Raw genomic sequence first — 21,624 nt, forward strand, 5'->3', positions numbered from 1 at the left:
TATATGTTCCTTTTCTTCATTGTTAGGATGGTTTTTAGGAAATTGCGTTTTCGTATGCGCCAAGGTTTCGGAAAGTATTAGGTTAAACTGGCAGTTTACGGCGACTGTATTGTATGTATTAGGTAAGAAAATACTTGATGTTGAAGTTAACCAAATATCGCGTTCTTTCCGATTGCTGAATTTTGACGTGTTTATTTCTTTTTGTCGTTTGCCGAAGAGGAAACGTTTAGAAGTACCAAATGGAATAGTAATCACATCTTTTATTAATTCGCAATTACACGTATTTTTGTACAAGATTTATTTATATGAGATAAATAATGGTAAAGTTCAACAAACATTCCCCTTTATCGTTTGCTGAGAAGGCAACGTTTAGAAGTGTCAAAGCGGATATTAAACAATTACACTTGGCCTTTTACAAAACTCTCTAGATTTTATTCGACTGTGATAAATGGCAGGTAAAGTTCAATAACCTTAATAACAATTTTTCACTGCAGCGGCCGTTCAGTCTCATACGCCTTGTTCACCACTTTGTTAACCTCAATTTTGAGGTACGTAATGCTAAACTCACGAGAGGAAAATTCAGCGTGCTCTTTCTCGGATACGAAAAATCCCTGGGCGATCGCGGTGGCTCGAATTTGTTGGCAATTATTATTAGCTTATAAATATCTCGAGGGATCACGCGAGGCCATTTCAAAAGGGGTGTTGTCGGTGTTTATGACCACGGCGCGGTAAACCGCTGAGAGGTCGGAGAACGCGTGTATCGCGATCGGGCAAAAGCATCATCTGTCAATAACCTGGCCGATAAAAAGCGAGAGAAAGCGAGAGAAAGAGAGAACGAGCACGAGAGAGAAATTGCTGCGTTACTGGAAAAGAGAAGGCGAAATGGGAACGCACGGTTAGCGCGGTGCTAAATTTTCGCGAATCGCGTGCACTCTTCTGTCGATTGGTCGATCGTCGTGGCTTTTCGACGCGGCCACGTGTGTGCGAATGCACGCATTATCGACACGCGTGTGCATTCACGAGATGGAGGAACGCGGTGAATACGTCGTGCCAAGGGACAGTGGAAATTCATGCATTACGCGTAACGTCACCGCGGGCGGCAGCCATAAAACAACTCGCGGATTATCGAATGGGGCTTCGCATAAAAATATCCGGCTGTCAATCTCCGCTCCCGCGGTCACCTACCTCCCGTCGACCTCTTCTTCGCGCTGTTCCCCGCTGCCATATGGCAAATTGCCTTATGAATTCTTCGCTCGCGCGAAATTAGTGCTCATGATAGGGGTAGTCTGTTTCGCGGACTTTGATGAAACAGAGTTGTTGTCGTGTACTAAGATTGTAGATATCGAACTTCACTGATTTGGTATCTTAAACAATCTTCCCTACATTTTTATATTTTCTCCTCTCTTTGCCAAGAGTACAATAGGACTTAAGAATTTGAACTTTCGAGTTTATCAAGGGGCATGCAATTCATATAATAGGATTTCACTGATTTTCTCCATTACCTATGAATGTTCGTTCGTGCAATAGAAGCTTATGTCCAGACTAGTGAATTCAATCAGCAGTTTATTCGACTAGACAGCAACTAAATTCGGTTCAAAGAATTGAATACGGAGTTCCGCTGTAAATTCGTGAAAGAAAAAAGGAAATGTAGTATTTTATCTATCGTATACACCAACTACGTATTTTATTAAGAAGTATATAAGTATATAACAATGGATTAACAATTCCCGTTTCACAAGTAATCCTTACAAAATCTCTCCACTTTCAAAATTAACCCTTCTTTCATCGATTTCATCGCAAGAGACTCATCTGTTTCCCATATGACAGTCCAACTATCGAACCGCCAATGATCAAGAGTACAATTTTCGTCTCACGAAAAACAGCGTGGGAGCACCTTTCTGGTAGAGAGGATCGCTATTCTCGGAACGTTCCACGTATGCGATGCGACGATATCGCTCTACCCCTTATTACTCTGTCCATGTAGCGCGATCGCTTTTTCCAACGACTGTTTTTGCTCGCTTAAATCCAATACCAGACGCCCACCTTCCTCTCCCCGGGCATCGTAGCCAGGTCGTAGCGATCGCTTCTTTTCGAGCTTAACGATTGCCGGCCGACATACCGCTGCTCGATATATAACCGGCGGTTCTCGTGAAACCATCCCCCGGCGGAACCGCGCCGATCCCGGACGAGGATAATTAAACCATCGTGGAGTCGCGTCGCGCTATTTAACCGGCGCGGCAGAGGCGGTCACGCTGTTCATCCGCTCGAAACAGAGACTTCAAAGCTCGCTGGCGTCGCGCGCACTCGCGTGCAAAAAGCACGCGAACCGATCGTCCCGCGAGGCTGCGGCACGGCCTGAAAGCCGGCACGAGTACATAAACAACACTCTTGAGTGGCACGACGGGACGCGCTAATGACCAGGATATTAAATAACGATAATGACGCCGTCAACGGGGCGGTTTTTTTGCCGGCTGTATCGCCCACGATGACGCCGCTTCTCGTGGAGCGAGCGCCCGTCCTCCATCGTTGTTGGATCCGATCACGAATCACGCGAATTTCAACAGAGAAATTTCGCAAACTTAATTAGCCGGAACATTGACCGGTGCGTGCCACGAAATAATCGACTTCCTTTTACGCTTCGGGTACTCTCTTCCTCCCTTTTGTTCTTCTCCTACCCTGACGCGATTCTGCCCGATTGCGTGATCGTGATGTGCACGTTCTGGTTTTGTTCGATTTCAGTTCGAATATGTGTGGTGAAATTCTTTAGTCTCCCCATGGTTTGTTAAAAGGAGAGATTCTTTGTAATTTTAAGCCTTGTAGACCGAGAATTTTTTGATACAATTCACGAGAAATTGTAGTAGATACATTTTTGCAGTTGAGCTTTTGGAGAAATTTGGAAAAATTTTGCAAAGGGAAACATCGAATGTAGTGAGTTATTATTTACACAGTATCCAATAGGAAGGATCCGTTTTCCTATCTTTTATTAAAAAAATTAAATGGAATAAAAATTGTCATACTAATTATCAATGTCGTCGCAAGAGTATCGCTACTGATGGATGGTGGAAAGGTGGAAAATACATGGTAGTTTGCTCTTCACTGCTCTAATGGGGAATCTCGATTATCGCGAATGAAGATGAAACAACTGAAACAGCAGTCTTGTACGATTAAATACATCTACGTAAATTATTGAACATATTACAATCTTCTATCAAATTTCTTGGTTTCTAGTCATCATAAAAACAGCCAAATTTTTCATCGTACGCAACACATATTTTGCATAAAAACAAGTACAAAAAAATAAAAATGGAATTGCGAAATACAAATTACAATACTGTCGCATGAAGTAATTTGTTCGAATAGAAAAAAGGAGGATCGCTAGAACAATGAATAATTGAAAAAGCCCTATCGATTGGCTCGCGCGTTGTGTACCACATTCGTTGGCGCATTAAGCGTCGCATCAGATAACAGGAAGCCGTGGTGGAAGGCTCTCGAGATTGGCCGGTTCTTTCGAGCCACGATAATCGACCGCTCTCGTACTCTGTTTTTAGTAATTACTCGGCCGTTCGTCGATAAGACAAGATGATCGATCGATCCAAACGCGGCGTCCGCGTGTCAGCTACTTGGCCAGCGATAATCATTACTCGGTATAGCGCATCCCGCGATGCTCTAAGGACGTTTGAATTATGGATCGCAAGTAATTAAGCTATCCTCTGGACGATCCCAGACAACGCCTTACTGCTTTTATATCGACGTCGTCCGCGATACAAGAGAATATCTCGATCAGTACGATGGAGGATTGTTGCGCGGGAAACAGCCTCTACCAAACTTCCGTTCGCCATCAAATCCTTCATTAGCTTGTCTCGATACCATTTAATATCCCATCCTCTGTTTTTAAATTTTGTTTCTCTTTTCTCTTTTTTCGTTCGTATTGATGTTCGTATCGTAAGAATCGATCCTTTCAGTTTCACATCGACCGAGGAAACATAATAGTCGGTAACGAATTAAATCTTCAGGATCTCAGAATTTTTCTTCTATTAAATTTTCTATGGAGACGATCATCGTATCTCTAGCCAGATGGCAACAGATGGCAACTTCCGGCTGAGTCGTAGAGTTATACGAGTCCCGGGCAATTGATCCATCCTACCAGGTAGCCAAGCGTGCACCTGTGCGGCTTGCAATTCGCTCCGACGCTGGATGCAACGCGAGCCAGGTACCGGACAGGTGATTGTCAGTGCCTCGGGCGACGCCTCGAGATCTTCATAGAGCGTCGGTTCGCGCGGCTACAACCCGGCGTCGAACCAGACGCTGACATGCATGCTAGTTACACGCCCCGGGCATAGTGATCCAAGTAGCAAAAAATTGTAACATCCGTGAGAATCACGGTGATATGATACGCGTTAGTTGGTTAATTACTGGTAGTATTATACCCTGCGAATTTCCGTGTAATTTCAACCTGTTAACCACGTCACCTTTACACGGAGATTTCGATAACAGAGGTTTATGAAATGAAAAGATGATAAAGGTAAATGAATTTCGAATGCGTCGATTTCAATTCTTTCAAACACAAATATTTTATAATTTATTTTTGGTAGAAACGAAGCAATTATGATACAATAAATCCATTAAACGGTTATTACGTTTCAAACATTTAAGAAATTTGGTTACATTCGATTAAGGAATACAAATTATTGCCTTTCATACAAATTTTTATTCGTCGAATACAGAAAGATTATCATTTCGAGTTATTACATATTCAGAATTATTTAGGAACTCTGATTATGTTTAAAGACTTTGGCATAGCAGGAGAGTACGAAGTTATCCGATCACAATCTCGAAAAATAAAATAAAAACGATCCTCGCGAAAGTTTGTCGAGATATTCGCGAGACGGAATGCCGATAAACGCGTGATTATCGCACTGAAAACGAGCGGTTGGGATGGTCCAGGGTCGTGCATAGTACGTAAGAGTGGAGAGCCGGCCCGTGTGTGAAACGTGCCGCCACGGCCAGTTCGTAAAATCGAATGAACTGTCGTTTTTATATTCCGCCTGTGCACGCGTTGTAGTCGTTGAAAGCGTTTAATTGTCCGCGTTATGAAGTCTCGACAGTGTTTCGCCGAGCTCCGATTTCCCTTAACGTGCCGCTCCTTAAATATTTTAATTCGCCTCCACTGACCATCATTGCCGCTGTTATAGTTTAAATTATTGCCACTTGCCGTTTATTATCATCGATATGGTGGCAATAACGTATCGAGGGAGACTTCTCTCGCAGAGAGCTCTGCGCGAAAGCTTACCAGAATGCCTGTTTGTGACTCAATTTTATTGATTGTCGACGAGCCACACGATGTTACTCTTTGCTCTTGCCTCTCTAATTTTCGACCACTTTCTCCTTTCAGTTTCTTTGAAATGATTCATTTCCGAGATATTCGACATCGTTGTCTTTATGATAATTTGCCTATTATTATATGTTGTGCATATGCTTGTATTCAAATAGATTGGTGTGTGTTTGCGAATTCGCGGCTGATTTTCATTTGTTTCGCAGTAACAAGGTGAACATATCCATACGTAGGTACAACTACAGAATATTCTACTTGATTTTATTTTTTCATATTTGAATTTCTGCATTAAAACTTCTTTCGCATTGAAGCGCAATACGTAATTAAATACCAAAGTGATTTTGAAAGTTGTTGGCAGTATACGAGCCGATCTCGACAAACCATATAATATCTTTAACTTGAACCAGGAATTATTCTGCCTTAAACTATTAGTATTCCGTTGAACGTTAACAAACATACAACGATATACAAATAACCATCTTCTCGCAACAAGATTAATTTCCTGCACCAAAAACATTCCTTCAAATCCGGGCAAATATTACTAGGGCAAACAGTTCGCATACATATGCGTGTACTATAAATATCTTAAAAAAAGCGCGGGTTTTGTTGATGGGCACGGAAGTGCTCGTTGGCCGATATTTATTGCCGGGCACGGGGGCTAGCTTTAAAAATGCATTCCGCGCACAAAAGAGAACGACGGTGAGCGGTGTGCGCGCGTGCTCGCGCCGTGGCCAACGGGAACGTAGGAATTTGTTCCTATTTGTTTGAAAGCGTTATGCAGCTGTCAATGGGTCGAGCGGCGCACGTATGTTCGCCCGGAACGAGCGGTCAACACTTTTCTCGTGCGCGCATCACGATCTGTTCCATCCGATCGCGTCAATCACTCAAACTCTTCGACGCGCGCGGGTTATCGATGCGCCGCCGCCCGCCGTCCCCGCGATCCAACGTACGCGAATCCGATGCACGCTTTTGACCATCCAACGGTCCTCATTATGAATATTGTATTTTATGATCGCACGTTTTCATTCCCACCCATTTCTTTCCTCCCCGTTTCCGACTTTTTTTATTTCTGTTCCTCGATCACGACACCGCGTTCATCATGGTCGAATCATGAGCGTGTTTTCGATGGTGTTGTAATGCCAGACTTTGATGGATTTCGCAGTAATTTTCCATGTTGATGTTCCGGAGGTGAAATTTAGAACACGTATTTCTGAAAGCGAGATATGCGATGGAGATATGGTATTGAAATTATTTGTGAGTTGTATGTCTCGTTTATTGTGTTAACTCTGAAATAATGTTGCGAAGTATTGGTTTCCTTGATCAGTTTTGTGCTCTTTATTTATCTTATTTGGTATAGATAGTATATACATGAGAATGCGTATAAATACAGCGGCGCATATTTTAATATTGATACACAATGAACTTTAGTAACTTTTATCCTAAAAATTTTTTACCATATTGATAATTGCAGTCGTCTGTTTTGTTGTACATGTGATATCTATTTATTGTTGTTATTAGAGATAAATCCGTTTCATGAAATTGTACTACTTTATATACTTCTTGGTTTCTAAACTCTCTTTTGACCGCAATTGTATCTTGAACAAATTTTATTCTATCTATTGCATTCACGTATCACGAATGAAAAATTCACACAAAGAATCGGTCGTCCAACAGCAACGTTTCAAAATACGAAAGCGCAAAGGTGACGTAACCGATCGATCGGACAATATAGCTGAAGGATCAAAGATCAGATCGAAGTGCGTTCGCAATGGTCGGAGAATTTTTCCGAAGGTGGTTACGAAACGACAAGCAGCCATCGTGCGCGCAATTTTTCTCCTCTCGAGGCGGGTTAGGCTCGCGGAGTGCCAGGCAGGCCACGATCCCGATGACGTAGCGGAACGTTGAAAACGTACTTGAGAAAACACCTACCTGACAATGTTAATGTTGCCGGGCACGACAGCCGGCCGGAATTATTGAAGCCGAGGTAACAGCGTGGCTCCAGCGATAAAGAATGACAGGAGGCGGCCGTTATCGCTCTTTCCTTTCATGAATAAGCACGCAAACATTCGCATCCATCGCGAGGAGCGGGCCGAGGGCCGATAAGCCGAATCGCTAAAGTCGGACGGTCCGCTATCGGTCGTATCGTGAACGTGCCGTATTAATTTGAATATTTAACCGCGCGCCGCTTCATAGGTTGCATGGCCGAGCAATTTTTTCTTTTACTCCTCGCTCTCTTTCCTCCTTTTTCTCCTTCCTTCATTCTTCTACGATCTCGTCCTCGATTCCTCACCCTCCACGTCTCTCCCCTTACGAATGGTTGTAACGTCTCTATCTGTCCATGACGAAGGATCAAACGATAAAGCATGAAGCTCGGAGTTAGGTAATTTGTCAGAGAGGATTATGTTAGCTGGTTGACACATTTCGTGGTTCATGGTTGTCGACGGAAGTCAAATATTCATTAGGCAAGTAATATTCTTTGTATTCCGTTATAATTAATGTACTTATATTCACTGACCCCAGCCACTTCGACTAGATTACTTTTTTCGCCTTTATATATCTTTTTGCAAAGCATTCAAATCGCAAAAATTCTAACAGGCTGATTCATGGAGGTAATCGGCGATAGTAAATGTCCATCTATCAAGAAAAATGGAACCTAGAAATTTTAAATATACCGACAAATTCATTTTTTTTACTTGTCGAAGAAACACGATCGTGCATGGATTTTACATTCTATAGCTATATTTAAGACGATTGGAAATTTAGTTCGTCATCGAGAGGCTTCAAAAATGCATGGAAACCTTGTTCGCCCGTAGCAGTAAGGGATCACGGTGGAAAATGAAAATCTCGTTCGCGATCGGCCATTACATGGCGGGGCAAATCGTTTCGGCGAACACGAGCTAACAGAGGAAGGAGGGTAGCGGTACACGTCGAAAGAGGATACCGAAAAGAAGAAGAAAAAAGGAAGGAACGAGAGGTGGAGGTTCGTGGATCTCCTTGTAACCCGTATAGCCCATTTCAAGCTCGCGTATATGAGGCCATTCGCGCGGAGCTCGACGACTAAACGAAGTCACCCCTACGAAGGGCTGTCGGCGGAAAGGGGTTGGTTGCCCTGCACGGGGTTACAAGACGAAATAAATACAATATTATGCAAACGGGCGGGGCTGATCGCGCTCGGCAAAGCCTCGGGAATCTCGGGAATCCCGAATAAATTGACACTAAACGTGGAAGGGTCTGCCCCTTCCTCTCAACTACCCTCGCCAGCGTTTCCTCGCTAGAGTGCAAGCAACCGGGCGATCCAGCTACGAGCACGGATCGCTCAGAACAACGGGGAACACCGGAAATATATATCGATGCTCCCACAACACGCCGTATTCCAATATCACCTAACAGCTATTTCGTTTATACGCGCCCTGCGCCGAAGTTAGGGCGAGAGAGGGTGAGATCGTGCCGACCGGGAATGTGTTTTTCCGGAATCTATGCATAGCCGACACGCCGAGTGACGAAGGGCCAATTTCTGCTATCATCGTCCGTTGTTTCGCAAACTCTTTTGTTCTTGAAAATTTGTTTGAAATGGTTCTGTTGTTTGTTTCGTTAGCGGTTGTGCTAGTTGCAATTGCATTATTCTCCAGGAATTACATTTCTCCATGAGAGAAAAGGAATAAGAAAGATAAAAGAAAAAATAGAAGGAGGAAAGAAGAACCTCAGAAAATTGAATAATGGAAAATATGATTCGCTGTATCTTTCTTCTCTGATCTTCGATCGAGCCGGTTATTCGACAAATCGGTTACTGCACAAAACGAAAATTACAGAAAATCGATGAAATTGTAATACTTAGTAAACATAAAGATCAATCAAGTTGCACTAAAGTTCCGAAGTTTCATATAGTGGAGTTAACAGTTTCGTCCTATGAACGACCCAAGTAACTTGGCGCTTTAAGACAACATTTTTATCACGATAACATCCACAGGATCGAAAATATGGTGTACAACGAGGTTAAATTCACGCAACAGGATTCGTGAAGGTTGCACAATTTTTCTCAGAACATCGTCGATGGGGAGGTAGAAACGACGATCCTCGTTATCCCAACAGATGGTAATTCGATAGAAGTTTGGCCCGTGTTTGGATACGTTCCCGTAATTTATCGGCGCGCGGATATTCCGTCGTGCGGGGCGGTTGTTTCTCCGCCCGTAATTTCTGCCATTTTTCGCCGGGCCCTGGTAACGGCGTAAATAGCGGAGGTATCGTATAATCATCTAAATTACGATCTCAGAGCATGGCGTTCGCTGCTCCGCGCTTGGACAGAGGGTTGGAGAAGAGCGAAACGCTCTCGCGGATCGCGTCGATTCTAATCTCCCTCCCTCTTTATCTCGCAACCGCGTCGAACGTTGGCCCGGACAGTAAACCTTCGAACGAAATGGCACTCGCCGCGAAGCGTATCCTTGTTACCGATACCGGTAACGACGAGGACGACCATTCCCGCGCTATGCCAGCCTCCACGCGTATATACGCCGAACTCCCACGCTTCCTGTTGCCGTGCAATCCAATTACTTCTTCCTTTCTTCCACCAGAAAGCGTAGAAAAGATCTCGAAAAGCTGCAAAAATATACGACATCTGTAACCATCACTGGCAAATTCTTTTTTCCTGTTTATTTCTTTCGATGTTCTTTATCATTGCTGAGAAGATAACACTGACGTTCTTGAAGCCTTCTACTCGATGGACATATTCTATCTGCTGACATTGAAGTTTGTAAAATTTTCCGCGAGATAGCTTTAATTGTTGCTATTTAGTATGGTATATTTTTGGATAACGAATTTGAAATTCCGAAGGTTCCAGCAGATTAATTCATATAGATAATCGATAACTAACTATGTTGTTGTCCTTGAATATTTATATTCCTATTACACCCTTGTTTTAGTCCTTCCATATTTTCCTCGAAATTCAAGAAACTTGTCAACAATTAAAAAAACAGCATGCCTGATCTAAGAAACGCATAGATACGAAAGGAATGGAAGTTATGGAAATTTTAGATATAATTCTACTTTCCACTCACTTCTTCAGAAACTTTATCTTTATCAACAAAGCAGCACTAGCGTCCTTGAGTTATTCTACTAGATATACACGCTCTATCTGGTGACACTGGTAAAACGTTGCTTATTGGCGAACTAATCGTTAAAAAACAGTTCGAACCGGAGGCGCCATAAATCAGCCTTGCGAAAACGACGACGTATCGCATAGTCACGACCTAGAAACGGTTATTTCGCAACAAAGTTGCTTGCCATCCTTATCTCGACTTAGTTTCAAGTCGATATCGATGTACCAACGCCTGTCCATCGGTGCTTGTGTACGCGAGAGATCCCACGTTACGCCGACGCTCTCTCGTATCCACATATTCGATCTGCATCGCACAGTCTCTCGATATCTCGCCCGATTTTCCCCTGTTCGCTCTTCTTCTTCTGATTGTCGTTGTCTGAATCGAGAGCGAGGCACGAGTGAGAATCGCGCGGTGCCCCGTAGCAGAAGATTATACGGTTTAAATGGATAATTAAATAGCAACGAAACTGACTGAAAGACTGACTGGGGATGATTGCCGGGTAGCGGCGCGAGCATGAGCGTGGAATTGCCGCCCGGGGGCCCCTTTGAAGAGGAGGAGGCTACGTTATTACGGCTCCGTCCTCTCACCCCAAAGTCGCGTCTAAACCGAACGGAAACGTTATAATTATCCTGATTCCCACAAGTCACGAGGTCTGAGCTCTCTACGGTTCCGATTGACGTGGCGAGGAAAAAAGGCCCGGTGCAGCCCTTACCCAGGAAAACAGGACTCTGTCAGTGTTGCGTCGATGACGTTGTACCTTTCGAGCACCTCGGAGACCTCGACTTTTTGGTCTGCCTTGAATAGTTAAATGTCGGCCCGGTGCACAGCCTACGCTTCGGCCCTAAATGCATCATTAGAACTCGTTTTGTGAAGTTTTATCATTTTCGACGTACATATCGTTGTGATGATTGTTTTCTTTCAAATCCGAGGATGTAACGGTAATTAACACTCTCGTGTATGTTATGGACTATGTAATTTACTGAACGTCTGTTCTCCATAGAATTTTACAAAGAATTTTTCGATTAAATCACTATTAATATATTTTTTACTCTTTTCCAGTGCGATTAATTGAGGAATTGTCTAAAAGAAGGGTCCATAAGACAAAAAGCTGAATTGAATAAATGTTAGTTCTGTCATTTTAATATCAGCCACATTTGGCTCGATAATTATAATGGCTCTTAAAGAACCTTGCTCTTTTTATACTCATAAAGTAACATATACCACTTGGGACTTATATATATATCCATGGACCTAACCACCTTTCTTCAGAATATTCTCCAATTTCTTTACAAAATCTACTCTCTAATAATATTATTGCAACATATATCACCTTCTTCCAAACGTTTTTATTGGCGATATCCTACGAAAACAACTTCCTTGCGTAACTTCAGCAAAATAATCAAGCGCCCGACTTTCCATCAGCGAAGTTCTCTGAAAACAACGCCATAACGAAATCGCAGGTGTGCACTTCCCTCGGACCATTAACCGGTCAGTTAATCGCAACCAGTGGTCCCTCTTCGGTGGAGATTAGTCCGGAGTAGCCGTCAGACGTTTCATTAGCACGGTCCAATCAGTTCGATACGGCCTCTAGACGATCCTTAGGGCGCGGGACGCGGCCTAATCAATGAAATTGGGAGACAAAGCCGGGTCAGTAGCTTGGGTCAACGGTCATCGGTTGTCGCGACGATTGAACTACCTCGATCTCGAGGCTAACGCTACCTCGAACGACACAATGAGGTAGGTGTGTCTAGCCGCCACGTTTCAGGGTTCCTCCTTTACGCACCCTTCGTGCTTGTTCTTGACGAAACACGATCGTGGGAGACTTGGAACGCACGTGCACTTCATTCGGTCCAGGGGAAACGCAACGTAGACACGCTCGATGTTCCTCAGTTGTGTACGCGCGCGAATGGACCCCATGGTAGACAGGGTCGCGTGATAATGACAGGCCTGGGCGTTACACGGTGATTGAGGTGGCCGTGTCACAGAGACCCGCTTCGACCACGCCCTGCAGGTCGCCGTACCAATTCGCATCGATTCCTCGGCCACCCTGCCGAATCCTGCTCTTTGACCTCTAAGAAGCTAACAATAAGTTATGTAGTGTTCCGGGAAGATTGGAGCTCGGTGGCTTTCGGCTGAGGGCGATCTGTTTTTGCAGGAGGATCAGGTGGTTCGAGTAAGTGTTAGGGTGTGTTGTGAGACGTTAAAGATACCTTTTATGTGATTTTAGGAATTTTTCGTTGAGGAAGATCTGTTTTTATAGGAGGATCAGATCGATTAAAAGTCTGAAAGGTGTTATGCTTTATGGTGTATTGTAGGACGTTAACATAAGAATGAATAACATAAGAATGAATAATATTGATTAATGGAAGATTCAGGCTTAGGTGTGATAGGACTAGAAATGTTAGTTAAAATTCGTTGGATAATTGGACACGTTCTAAGTATAGTAATGTAAGTCAGTATGAGACAAACCTTGTAGTAATCGATAAGCAACAGTTCCTAAAATTTCCAAGCTGCATTTTTCTTAGACGTGATCTTCTCCTGTAGAAGGAAAGGAATAACGTGTTTTTCATTAGCGGTCTTTATATATTTGTTTCCTTGGTATCTATGAAACATACAATACAAAGACTACGTTTTACAAAATTTTTTAATCCTTCGTCGTTAGAAAGATACAAGTACAGTTATCAACGAAAACTACACATATACGTTTCTATTAATATTCATGGTGCACGTTATCGACGATCACGAAAAATCATAAGAAAGAGCGAAGTCAGTGGTCCGGGAATTTTTCACGCCGTCGAGCCCGGTATGCAGCATACCGGAATAGCTGATTATCGAACGCAAGCAAGCGCGGCCGCCGCAATGACGAGGCAGATTCGCCGACGATATCTATCTGGCAGATGGAGCTCCACGTTTGCTCGGTTCCCGTCGTCGTGATGTTCCAACGGGGGTCAACATCGCGGCGGCATACCATCTTTGGGCTTGGCTTATCTCGTATCGTTCAGAGCTTGCCACGAATAGCCAGCAGGCGCGTCCTCGCGCATACCTCCATACATTCCATTGTATTTCGTCTGTAATTACACCGAAAGGGGACATGGCGCGTCTTCGTTCGGTGCACGGCTCGTCGCTCGGAGAATGCGTTCCCCATCTCCGATTCTAATCAGTATCGTGCATCCCTGACGGCCAAACGTCGCATTGACAGCGCGTTCCGATCGTTGCAAAACCGAGTTTCTGCATTCAATGTTCAAACATCACGGTTCGATCTACTAACGCTCGCGTACACTGGAATGCGTACAGGTAACGAGCTTCGCGGATGTTCTGTAAAGTCGTGTCACCACGTTACACGACTGTTTGACAGACTGTGATCGAGAAATGGTAGGATTATGGTAATATGTATTTTATCCATATATGGGAAATTTAAAAGCGCTATCATGCACAGAGTGCACATCGTACGCGAAATTATGGAAAATATTCAAAGTGAATTTATCGTTATTAAGATTACACATTTCTTCCCACTTATATCCTCGCATTGCATCCTCGCATCGTTCTTTTAACCAATTCTGATGTTCGATTCTTTAAATTCTCTATATTATATTTATCGATACCAGATTTCAAATTTTTTCTCAGACGTTTTATATACGTATAAACTTCTTTGGGTTTTGTATCTAATTTGTCCAAACATTTTTCAGTGAAGTTTACATAACTGTTTAGAGATAATATATAATTCCTAACTTATGACGTTTATCCTGTAACGTCTACAGATAGCTTATACAAATACTTAAATCAGTGTCTTGCACAGAATTCAGAATTCAGAATTCAGTCGTTACATTGATAATTTGTACCGATTATCGCGTTATGTATAAAGACAGAATGTGCCTTAATATATATGAACGAGAAGCATATGCCGAATAATAAAAATAGACATTCGTCATTCTAGTTTCATTTGTCATAATTGTCGCATTTAACTGTAACTGACGTTTCGAACGTTCAAGCAGACACGTTATATCTCCGGCAAAATCAGAGAATCATCGATCAAGGAGCGTATTACAGTTCTCTCGATTCTGTCTTTTATCCTGGTCCTCCTACCGATTGCCGAGGTCTTGGCTGAGTTTCATCGTCGGGCCCCGGTTTCCATAATATCCAACCGGCTCACGAATCTTCGCGTAGACGATCCTCTCCTCTTAAAGGAAATCCCGTGGAAGTCCTTTCGACGTGCGCCAGCCATTACCTCCGCGCTACTCTTCGCTCTCAGCCCGCTTGCAATAACGGCACATTAGAGGATTTTAACGCCGAAATTGAATAACCCCCGAGACGGTAACGAAGTTATGCTCGCTCATGGAAATGCCTTATATAGCTATCCACCGATGGAAGGAGACAGTCGGAATGAAGGTATTAGGGATGACTGACGCGCTGACGTCGCCGATTTCGTCCTCCGGTTCTCTGGTCCTTTTCCTTCGCGCGCCATTCGCTCGTCCCGCTTCTCGCATCAGCAAAGACCGACCCTCTGCTTTCAAATTGCTCGACCGTGGCAGCTTTACTGCCGGGTTCTTTTTACCCTCGGAAAAACGGTTATTAAAAGTTAAGATAATTGATTTCATCGCGAGTGGCGAATAAACGAGTTAAACTGTTCACGTATACAAGTTTCAAGTTATGAACATACCACGCCATTCTATGAAAATGTTGTGCAGAGTTGGAAGAAAATTTTATAGATGGAATCCGATTGGTTACTTCTCGTAGAATTGGCCAAATTTATTTCTTGTTATTGGCCAAAAATTTCGCGTATAAAAATAGAATTTTATACCATCATCTGACACCCAGTGAAAAGGAAGAGAGGAAACAACATTAGACAATTCTTTTCCTCTTTACAATAGTTGCCATTTGCCACTCACTAAATCTACGAGTGATATACATTCGTCAACGATCCCAACGGTAGCACAATTCCATAGCTATGTACCGAGAAATGTTTTTAACCTTTGTAAAATCAAACCCAAGCCTTCGAAAAATTACGAAGCTTCGCAGAATCCTTGCTCCAACGCGTAACACTTTTGCCGCGAGATCTACGGGTACCAGAAGGGTGAAACCGAGGCGCGTGATGACGGGGCGAGATCTCTGCTCCCACGCCCCCAACGCCCCGCTCGTTAGTCGGAGTCAGCAGCGATCGTCATCGACGTGTCATTCAGCGCCGCGGTTATCGAGGGGAAACCCGAGTTTCGAACGAAGGACACGCGGATGGAAAGAGAGAAGAGGATCAGGAAACGGGTCGGTCGGACGTGAAAGTCCGCCCATTCGACATCGGCGACCTGACGCAGCATCGAGAGCCAGCAAATTATCGTGCTCGCGGCGACGTAGCGAGATCGTCGATCGTCGGGCGTTACGTGGATAGCGTAGTCAAGGGTGGACGACGAATCCGGGGGAGGACAGCGGCTTCTTCGTGACAACCGGTTACTGTATCGTCTCGTTTGATCGTAACGAGGATACGTGCGCAATTGGTCCGATCAGGGTGCAAGATGTGGCTCGGCCATTCTGGGGGCCGGGGCGTCGTCGTCGTTATCATCGGCCAGACTTTGGCAATTCTGCGGAAACCAGTCGGTCGGTTGCTTATCGAGGACGATTAATAACGGGCTCGGCTTGCTTCTCGCTTTCCTATGATTTATCGTCTGTAGCCTGGCTATTCGCGCTCGAGAACAGGTTACAAGTTGAAACATTGCGCGATGCTAATGCGCGTACATTGAATATTAATAGACAGTGAAATTAGTTTTCTTCTTTTTACGTTTTTCGGTTCCGTATATCTCGAGGTAGAAGTGGGCGTATCATTCTTTCAGTAATCTTTCGGTGTAATCCTTCAATTAATTTGACGTGGAATCGGTTTGTCACGACGTTAAATTCTCCCGATCCGTTTCTTGCGTTAATTGATCATCCTCAAGGAAAGCGCGTGATACTGATTCTCCGCCGAATTTCATTTTTATTCCAAATCATCGCAGTTGAATTCTGAATATCGAACGCTGGTACCACACACACACCTGTGGATACGCTAAGAGGTTGGAACTCCTTAGAAAAGATACTTCACCAGCTTGCGAGTTTGTACTGATTTGAATTTGGGTCACGAACGATCTCATTGCCTCGAGAATTGTCTTGCAGAGTAGTTCGTTCCACGAAAGGGCCGTGGTTATTTCAGCTACGTCTCCGCTATCAAGGTAGCAGCCCGTGCGATGAGGTTAGCGTACCACGAAAAGGGGTCGTCTCGAGGCAATCGGGCTAAACTACGGACTCATTTACACACTTAGCCGGGCTTCCGCCTCGCTCGTTTCTACCCCAACCCGAGTCGACCGGGAGCACAAATGGTTTTCATATTGTCTTTTTATCGCTCATTTTCATTTTATCGCTTGTTTGGCTGCCGACTCGAGTCATCCGCTTCGACAATTCCGCGTGTCTCTTTCTTCTACCAGTTCTGATTCTACGCTTGAAACGGCTACTATTCTGACCTCTATTTTCTTTCTCGCGTTTCGTGCAAACCTATTTAATCTACCTGACAGTCGTCTAGCGAGTTGTAAGTTTGGAAATTTCGTATATGTAATTTAGACGTCACTAAAAGAAACACGTTATAGTTAGAGAGCTTCAAGTTACAGAATTAAGGTCACGTAGATAATATTTGTAATACTCTTCATGTGTCAATCATCAACTGGTGTGGTACAGATCAAATCATTGACAAATATAACATATTTCCTTCCGGATTTTTCATTTTTTTCAATATCTATTGTACTTCTATTAGTTGATATACTCGTAATACAAGGACAACTGCTACCTTCTTATAAATGACTTCTATAATCATTACTTGCTAATTTATCAGCAATGCGAACCTCATCATATCAGTTGCGGATTAAGCTAAGAAAAATTGTAGGAATATTCCTTTTAAATTTCCAAACTCTTTATTAATTCTTGCCCATGCTTCATTTAACGCGCATACCGATCCAACGTTATCTACTCTAATCAACGCGGTTCCGATCGTTTTCTCGTGCGATAATCGCGTAAGTATGGTGGAATATGGTGGTCGACTAAATCAGGCCCGATTTTGCACGGCGACACTGTCGCCCGTAATTCACCACCAGGTCGCGCAAACACTAAATTCGACGAGAATATCGGGCCCCACGAGCCGATGCCAAACCCGATGGTAGCGCGCACGAACGCGCGAGCGGATCCGGCTGCGCATAAAAGCCCGCGGCTGCACCGCAAGCGACCGAACCGCATCATATTTTTACATAATTAGCACGTGGCGCTCGCGGTATTACGTTCCCGGTCCCTCGTACCCCCCTGGTTAACCTCCCCCCTTTGCTCGTTACTTTTTCCCGAAGCCTGCGGTATTTTTGGAAACCGCTGTAAGCCCGCCGCCAATTCCTCTACCCCGTTGTATATCATGTTTCTTGGAGGCGAGCCATAGTATACATGCAACAGAAGCGTGGCTTCGACTCTCCTCTCCGCTCGAACCGCTCTCCTCCCTCACCCCCTCCGTGAAAGCCCATTGTGCGGCCGTGTATACGCGATCCAAGCGATTCTTATCCTAATTAAATCGGCCCAGAGCATTGTCTGCCCGTGGAGTTTCTATCGGATCTTGCCTGGCTACCTAGCGTTCTCTCCATTTGCGGCGGTAACGTCATACCGACGGTATACATCCGCGAGAGGGTCGATTGAGACGTGGCTGCGTATTCGACGAGGATTGATCGTGGCTAAATAAAGAGCGAAGGATTGAGAGACGCCAATTATTTTGGGAAGGCAAGTCGTGACGAGTTTGGGACTCGAAGGGAGAAAGAAACTTTGATGGAAAATTATGGATACGAATTTTGTTATGTGGGAAGCGAGGAATATAACGAGGAACGTAATACGAGGGTGCAAATCAGTGGGAAGTTACAGCGAACGTGTTTTGCTTGTCGTGAGCAGACGAGCTATCGAAAGTATGAACAGACGAGGATTTAAAAAAGTTTGAAGAAATTTTCTAATATAGATTCACGTATTTTGTAATTGTATATTTCTACTTTCATTCTGAATTCTTCGGGCAGTTGTTATATTTATTTTCAAACTGAGAAATGTTAAATAATCCTTGAAAGGTATAAAGGAATGATTTAAAGCAAGTAATCTAGAAACATTTAATTCCTTCGTCTGTGTATTATTAACACAGCTTTTTGAAATAAATTCGCGTCAGTAACTGATGTTCAGAGAAATGTAACCGAAACCACTTTTGTCCTTGACGAAACAATAAGGAGAAAAATTGGCTGGCGACAGATTTATCATTAACCGAGAAAGGCAGGAACAAGCGGAAAAGTCCGAAGGAGTTTCAACTGGATCGTGTTTCGTTCGCAAAATCCAAGGACCGTCTCTCCCCTCCTATTGGCCAAAGTCGCGTCCGCCTCGTTGGTGTATGCATAAAACAATCAAGATAATTGTTGAAGCTACATGGGGACCGGCTGGCTGACTGCTTTCCACCCTCGTCTGGGATCGTGGTAGCTGCCGGAACGGAAGGCAGGCGGAAGTAAAAGGGACAAAGAGGGAAAGAGAGAAGGCAGCAGCTATCCAATTACATTGAAAACAATAGTCTTAAGTGCTCGCGGCGGTCCGTTCTGGCCTGCCCACCCTCCTCCCTCCTCCGTACCGCCGCCGATGCTTTTCCAGGAGGGTCGCCCCACCCCCGCTGGGGCCACCCGTGACGATGCACAACTTTGACTCGCTAAAAGTATTACCGCGAGAAAGTTACAGGTAACACTCCGCGAATTGAATGAATCTTGCAGACACTTCTCATTCCTCCGGTTGAACATTCCCCGATTAAGAAATGATCGTGAGGTCGACGAGGGGATGTCGAAGGTACATGAAAAAGGGGGATGAAGAGGTGAAAAAAAATCGGAAACCTTTGACAGTAGCATTGTCGAGTAGGCGTTTTATTAGATGTTCTTCGTTGTTGACTGGAAGCATGGAAATAAAATACCTTGGTCATAAAAATTTTAGTGCGAGAGAATCACGAGGTAAAAGAGAAAAAGTAATACAAGAGTATCAGAAAAAGAGAATTCAGCACTTAAGGAATGTGTGGAGAAACACTAGCGGTGTAACGACATAGAAGAAAGTTACATCGATAAAAAGAGTCTGGTAATGAAATAAAGAAACGAGATCGTGATAAGATGCGGAAAATGAAAGGATAGAAAAACTATGCAATAACTCCATAAAAGAAGCGGAAAGGCAGTAAAAAGACTCAAGGAAATAAAAAAAAAAAAAGAATGTGAGAAGATACGCGGAACACGAAGAATACATACCCTAAATAAGAACAAGCAACAATGGCATCAGAAAGAAGGACGATAACACTAAAGCGCTTGAAAGAATGAGGTTTCATGAGGAGAATGACTTGAACATGAGTGAAGCTACGACGAAAGATACTTCGAATCTCCTAAAGATTCTCAAGAACATATGCCAGAAATCTGAGAATGGTAGTTTTAGATGAGAGTAGAACTACAAAGTTGCTGATGTGAAAATGCGACATGATATATCTACAGGGCTAGCAATGTACGTACGTAAGTTCGACATTCGTACGAGTTCCATGCTTCCTATGATAAATGGATCCATGGTAACCTCGATTTGTTTGTTCAGTGACGACTTTAATATCGCGGTGGGAATTAATACAAGAGATGAAAATTAAGATGCACGACGCATTGTCCCCGGGGGACGAGCGTTTCGTGTAGCTCGTGATGTAATTAATGTGATTATCCGCGGATCGCGTGCGTTCTTTTTTCTTCATAATGCAGGATATGATTCTATGCTCTGACAGGCCATTCAGCTAGCATTTTAGTCTTGTGTAAAATTGATTCAGTTATTTGTAACATCCATAAATTACGTATGATATCGTTTAATAGTGTTCGGAAGCTTGTTTATCTTTGACAGGATGTTATTCAATTACAAAATCATAGCTATAAAAATGTAGAATAATATTGATCCTTATTCTGTTTATGGCAATAAAATTATTTCTTGGTGTTAATTGGCTTGATTTCGAAATTATAAATCGTACAATTAAGTTTCTTTTAAATTACTATAAAAATTACTGATATTTCGAATAATGGTATCTGAAAAACATAAACATAATAGCAAAAAGAGGGAATATAACTGCTCCGTCTTTTAATAAGTAATATAAACCAATAAAATTGTACATTTTAACAAAATTAATGTATCTAGGTACTTATAGATGGTAATTTATTTTCACTTTTTCTTGATCAGTGATCGTACTGTTTTTATTACGTTTAAAATACTCAAGTAAGAAAGATTTGAATCAAGACGCACCTTTAAATTTCAAATTTTCACAGATTATATTTTTCAGGGATTAACACCGTTTACGAACCAAGACATTTCGCGTGAATGTTTTCGTTGTAACGCGCGTAGGTTCGGGCACGTGTCGTTCGTCTTCCTGTTGCTCGGCGTGCATCGAAGCGGTTGGTGTTGCCGCAAGTGCGAAATTAATGCGAGCAGTAACTTCGCTTGGAGAACGATGAGATTTATACACGAATTTATGGACTCGCGCAGCAAGACCGATGGAATAACCGAGGAGTGCATCATTTATGCATCTAGCTCCGCTTTCGCCGCCGCGCCTTTGAGCTCTTGCCAATGGCGAGCTCCCTTCGCCACTTGTGTCACAGTGAATCATTTTTTCGGTACGGCAAGCGAGAATCTGAATGTATCCTGATGGAATTTTAAAGTGGCGTTTATATACGTGTAATTTTATTTCGACAAATTAGAATTATATTATGACTTTGACGTAGTTAACTCTTAAATACTGTCTAAGATACAAATAAAACCAAGTAAATACTGTAGTTTCACCTTAGTTTATATTTTTTAATTTTCGAAATCGATAATCAGTAATCGATAATCATCCTCTAAATTTCGTTACAGAAACGAATAACTTATTAAATGTTTTATTATTAAAAGTATTAAAAATAGGAAAGTTGCCGGAATGTAGGGAAAAGTTTGCGATGATATAAAACGAACTTCACATGGAGTGAAATTCCATTCGCTTTATTAAGCATTAACGTTTTAAGTCTCGGCGCTTTAATCGTAAATATTTAATCTTGCAACATGTTCCATTTAATCAACAATTTTTGTACGACCGACGTAAAACCATAATTACAGGCGCGCCTCGTTGGGGAATCATTTTAGCAACAAAGTTATAGCTCGCAAAGT

General features: G+C 43.1%; 1 protein-coding gene across 1 annotated transcript in view; it reads left to right on the plus strand.

The window, feature by feature from the left end:
• LOC117204789 (homeobox protein homothorax-like) overlaps positions 1-21,624 on the plus strand; it is a 244,673-nt gene that overhangs the window by 94,899 nt on the left and 128,150 nt on the right. The window lies entirely within an intron of this gene.

The sequence above is a fragment of the Bombus bifarius genome, unplaced genomic scaffold (assembly GCF_011952205.1).
Source record: "Bombus bifarius isolate JDL3187 unplaced genomic scaffold, Bbif_JDL3187 scf7180000007980, whole genome shotgun sequence".
NCBI lineage: Eukaryota > Metazoa > Arthropoda > Insecta > Hymenoptera > Apidae > Bombus > Bombus bifarius.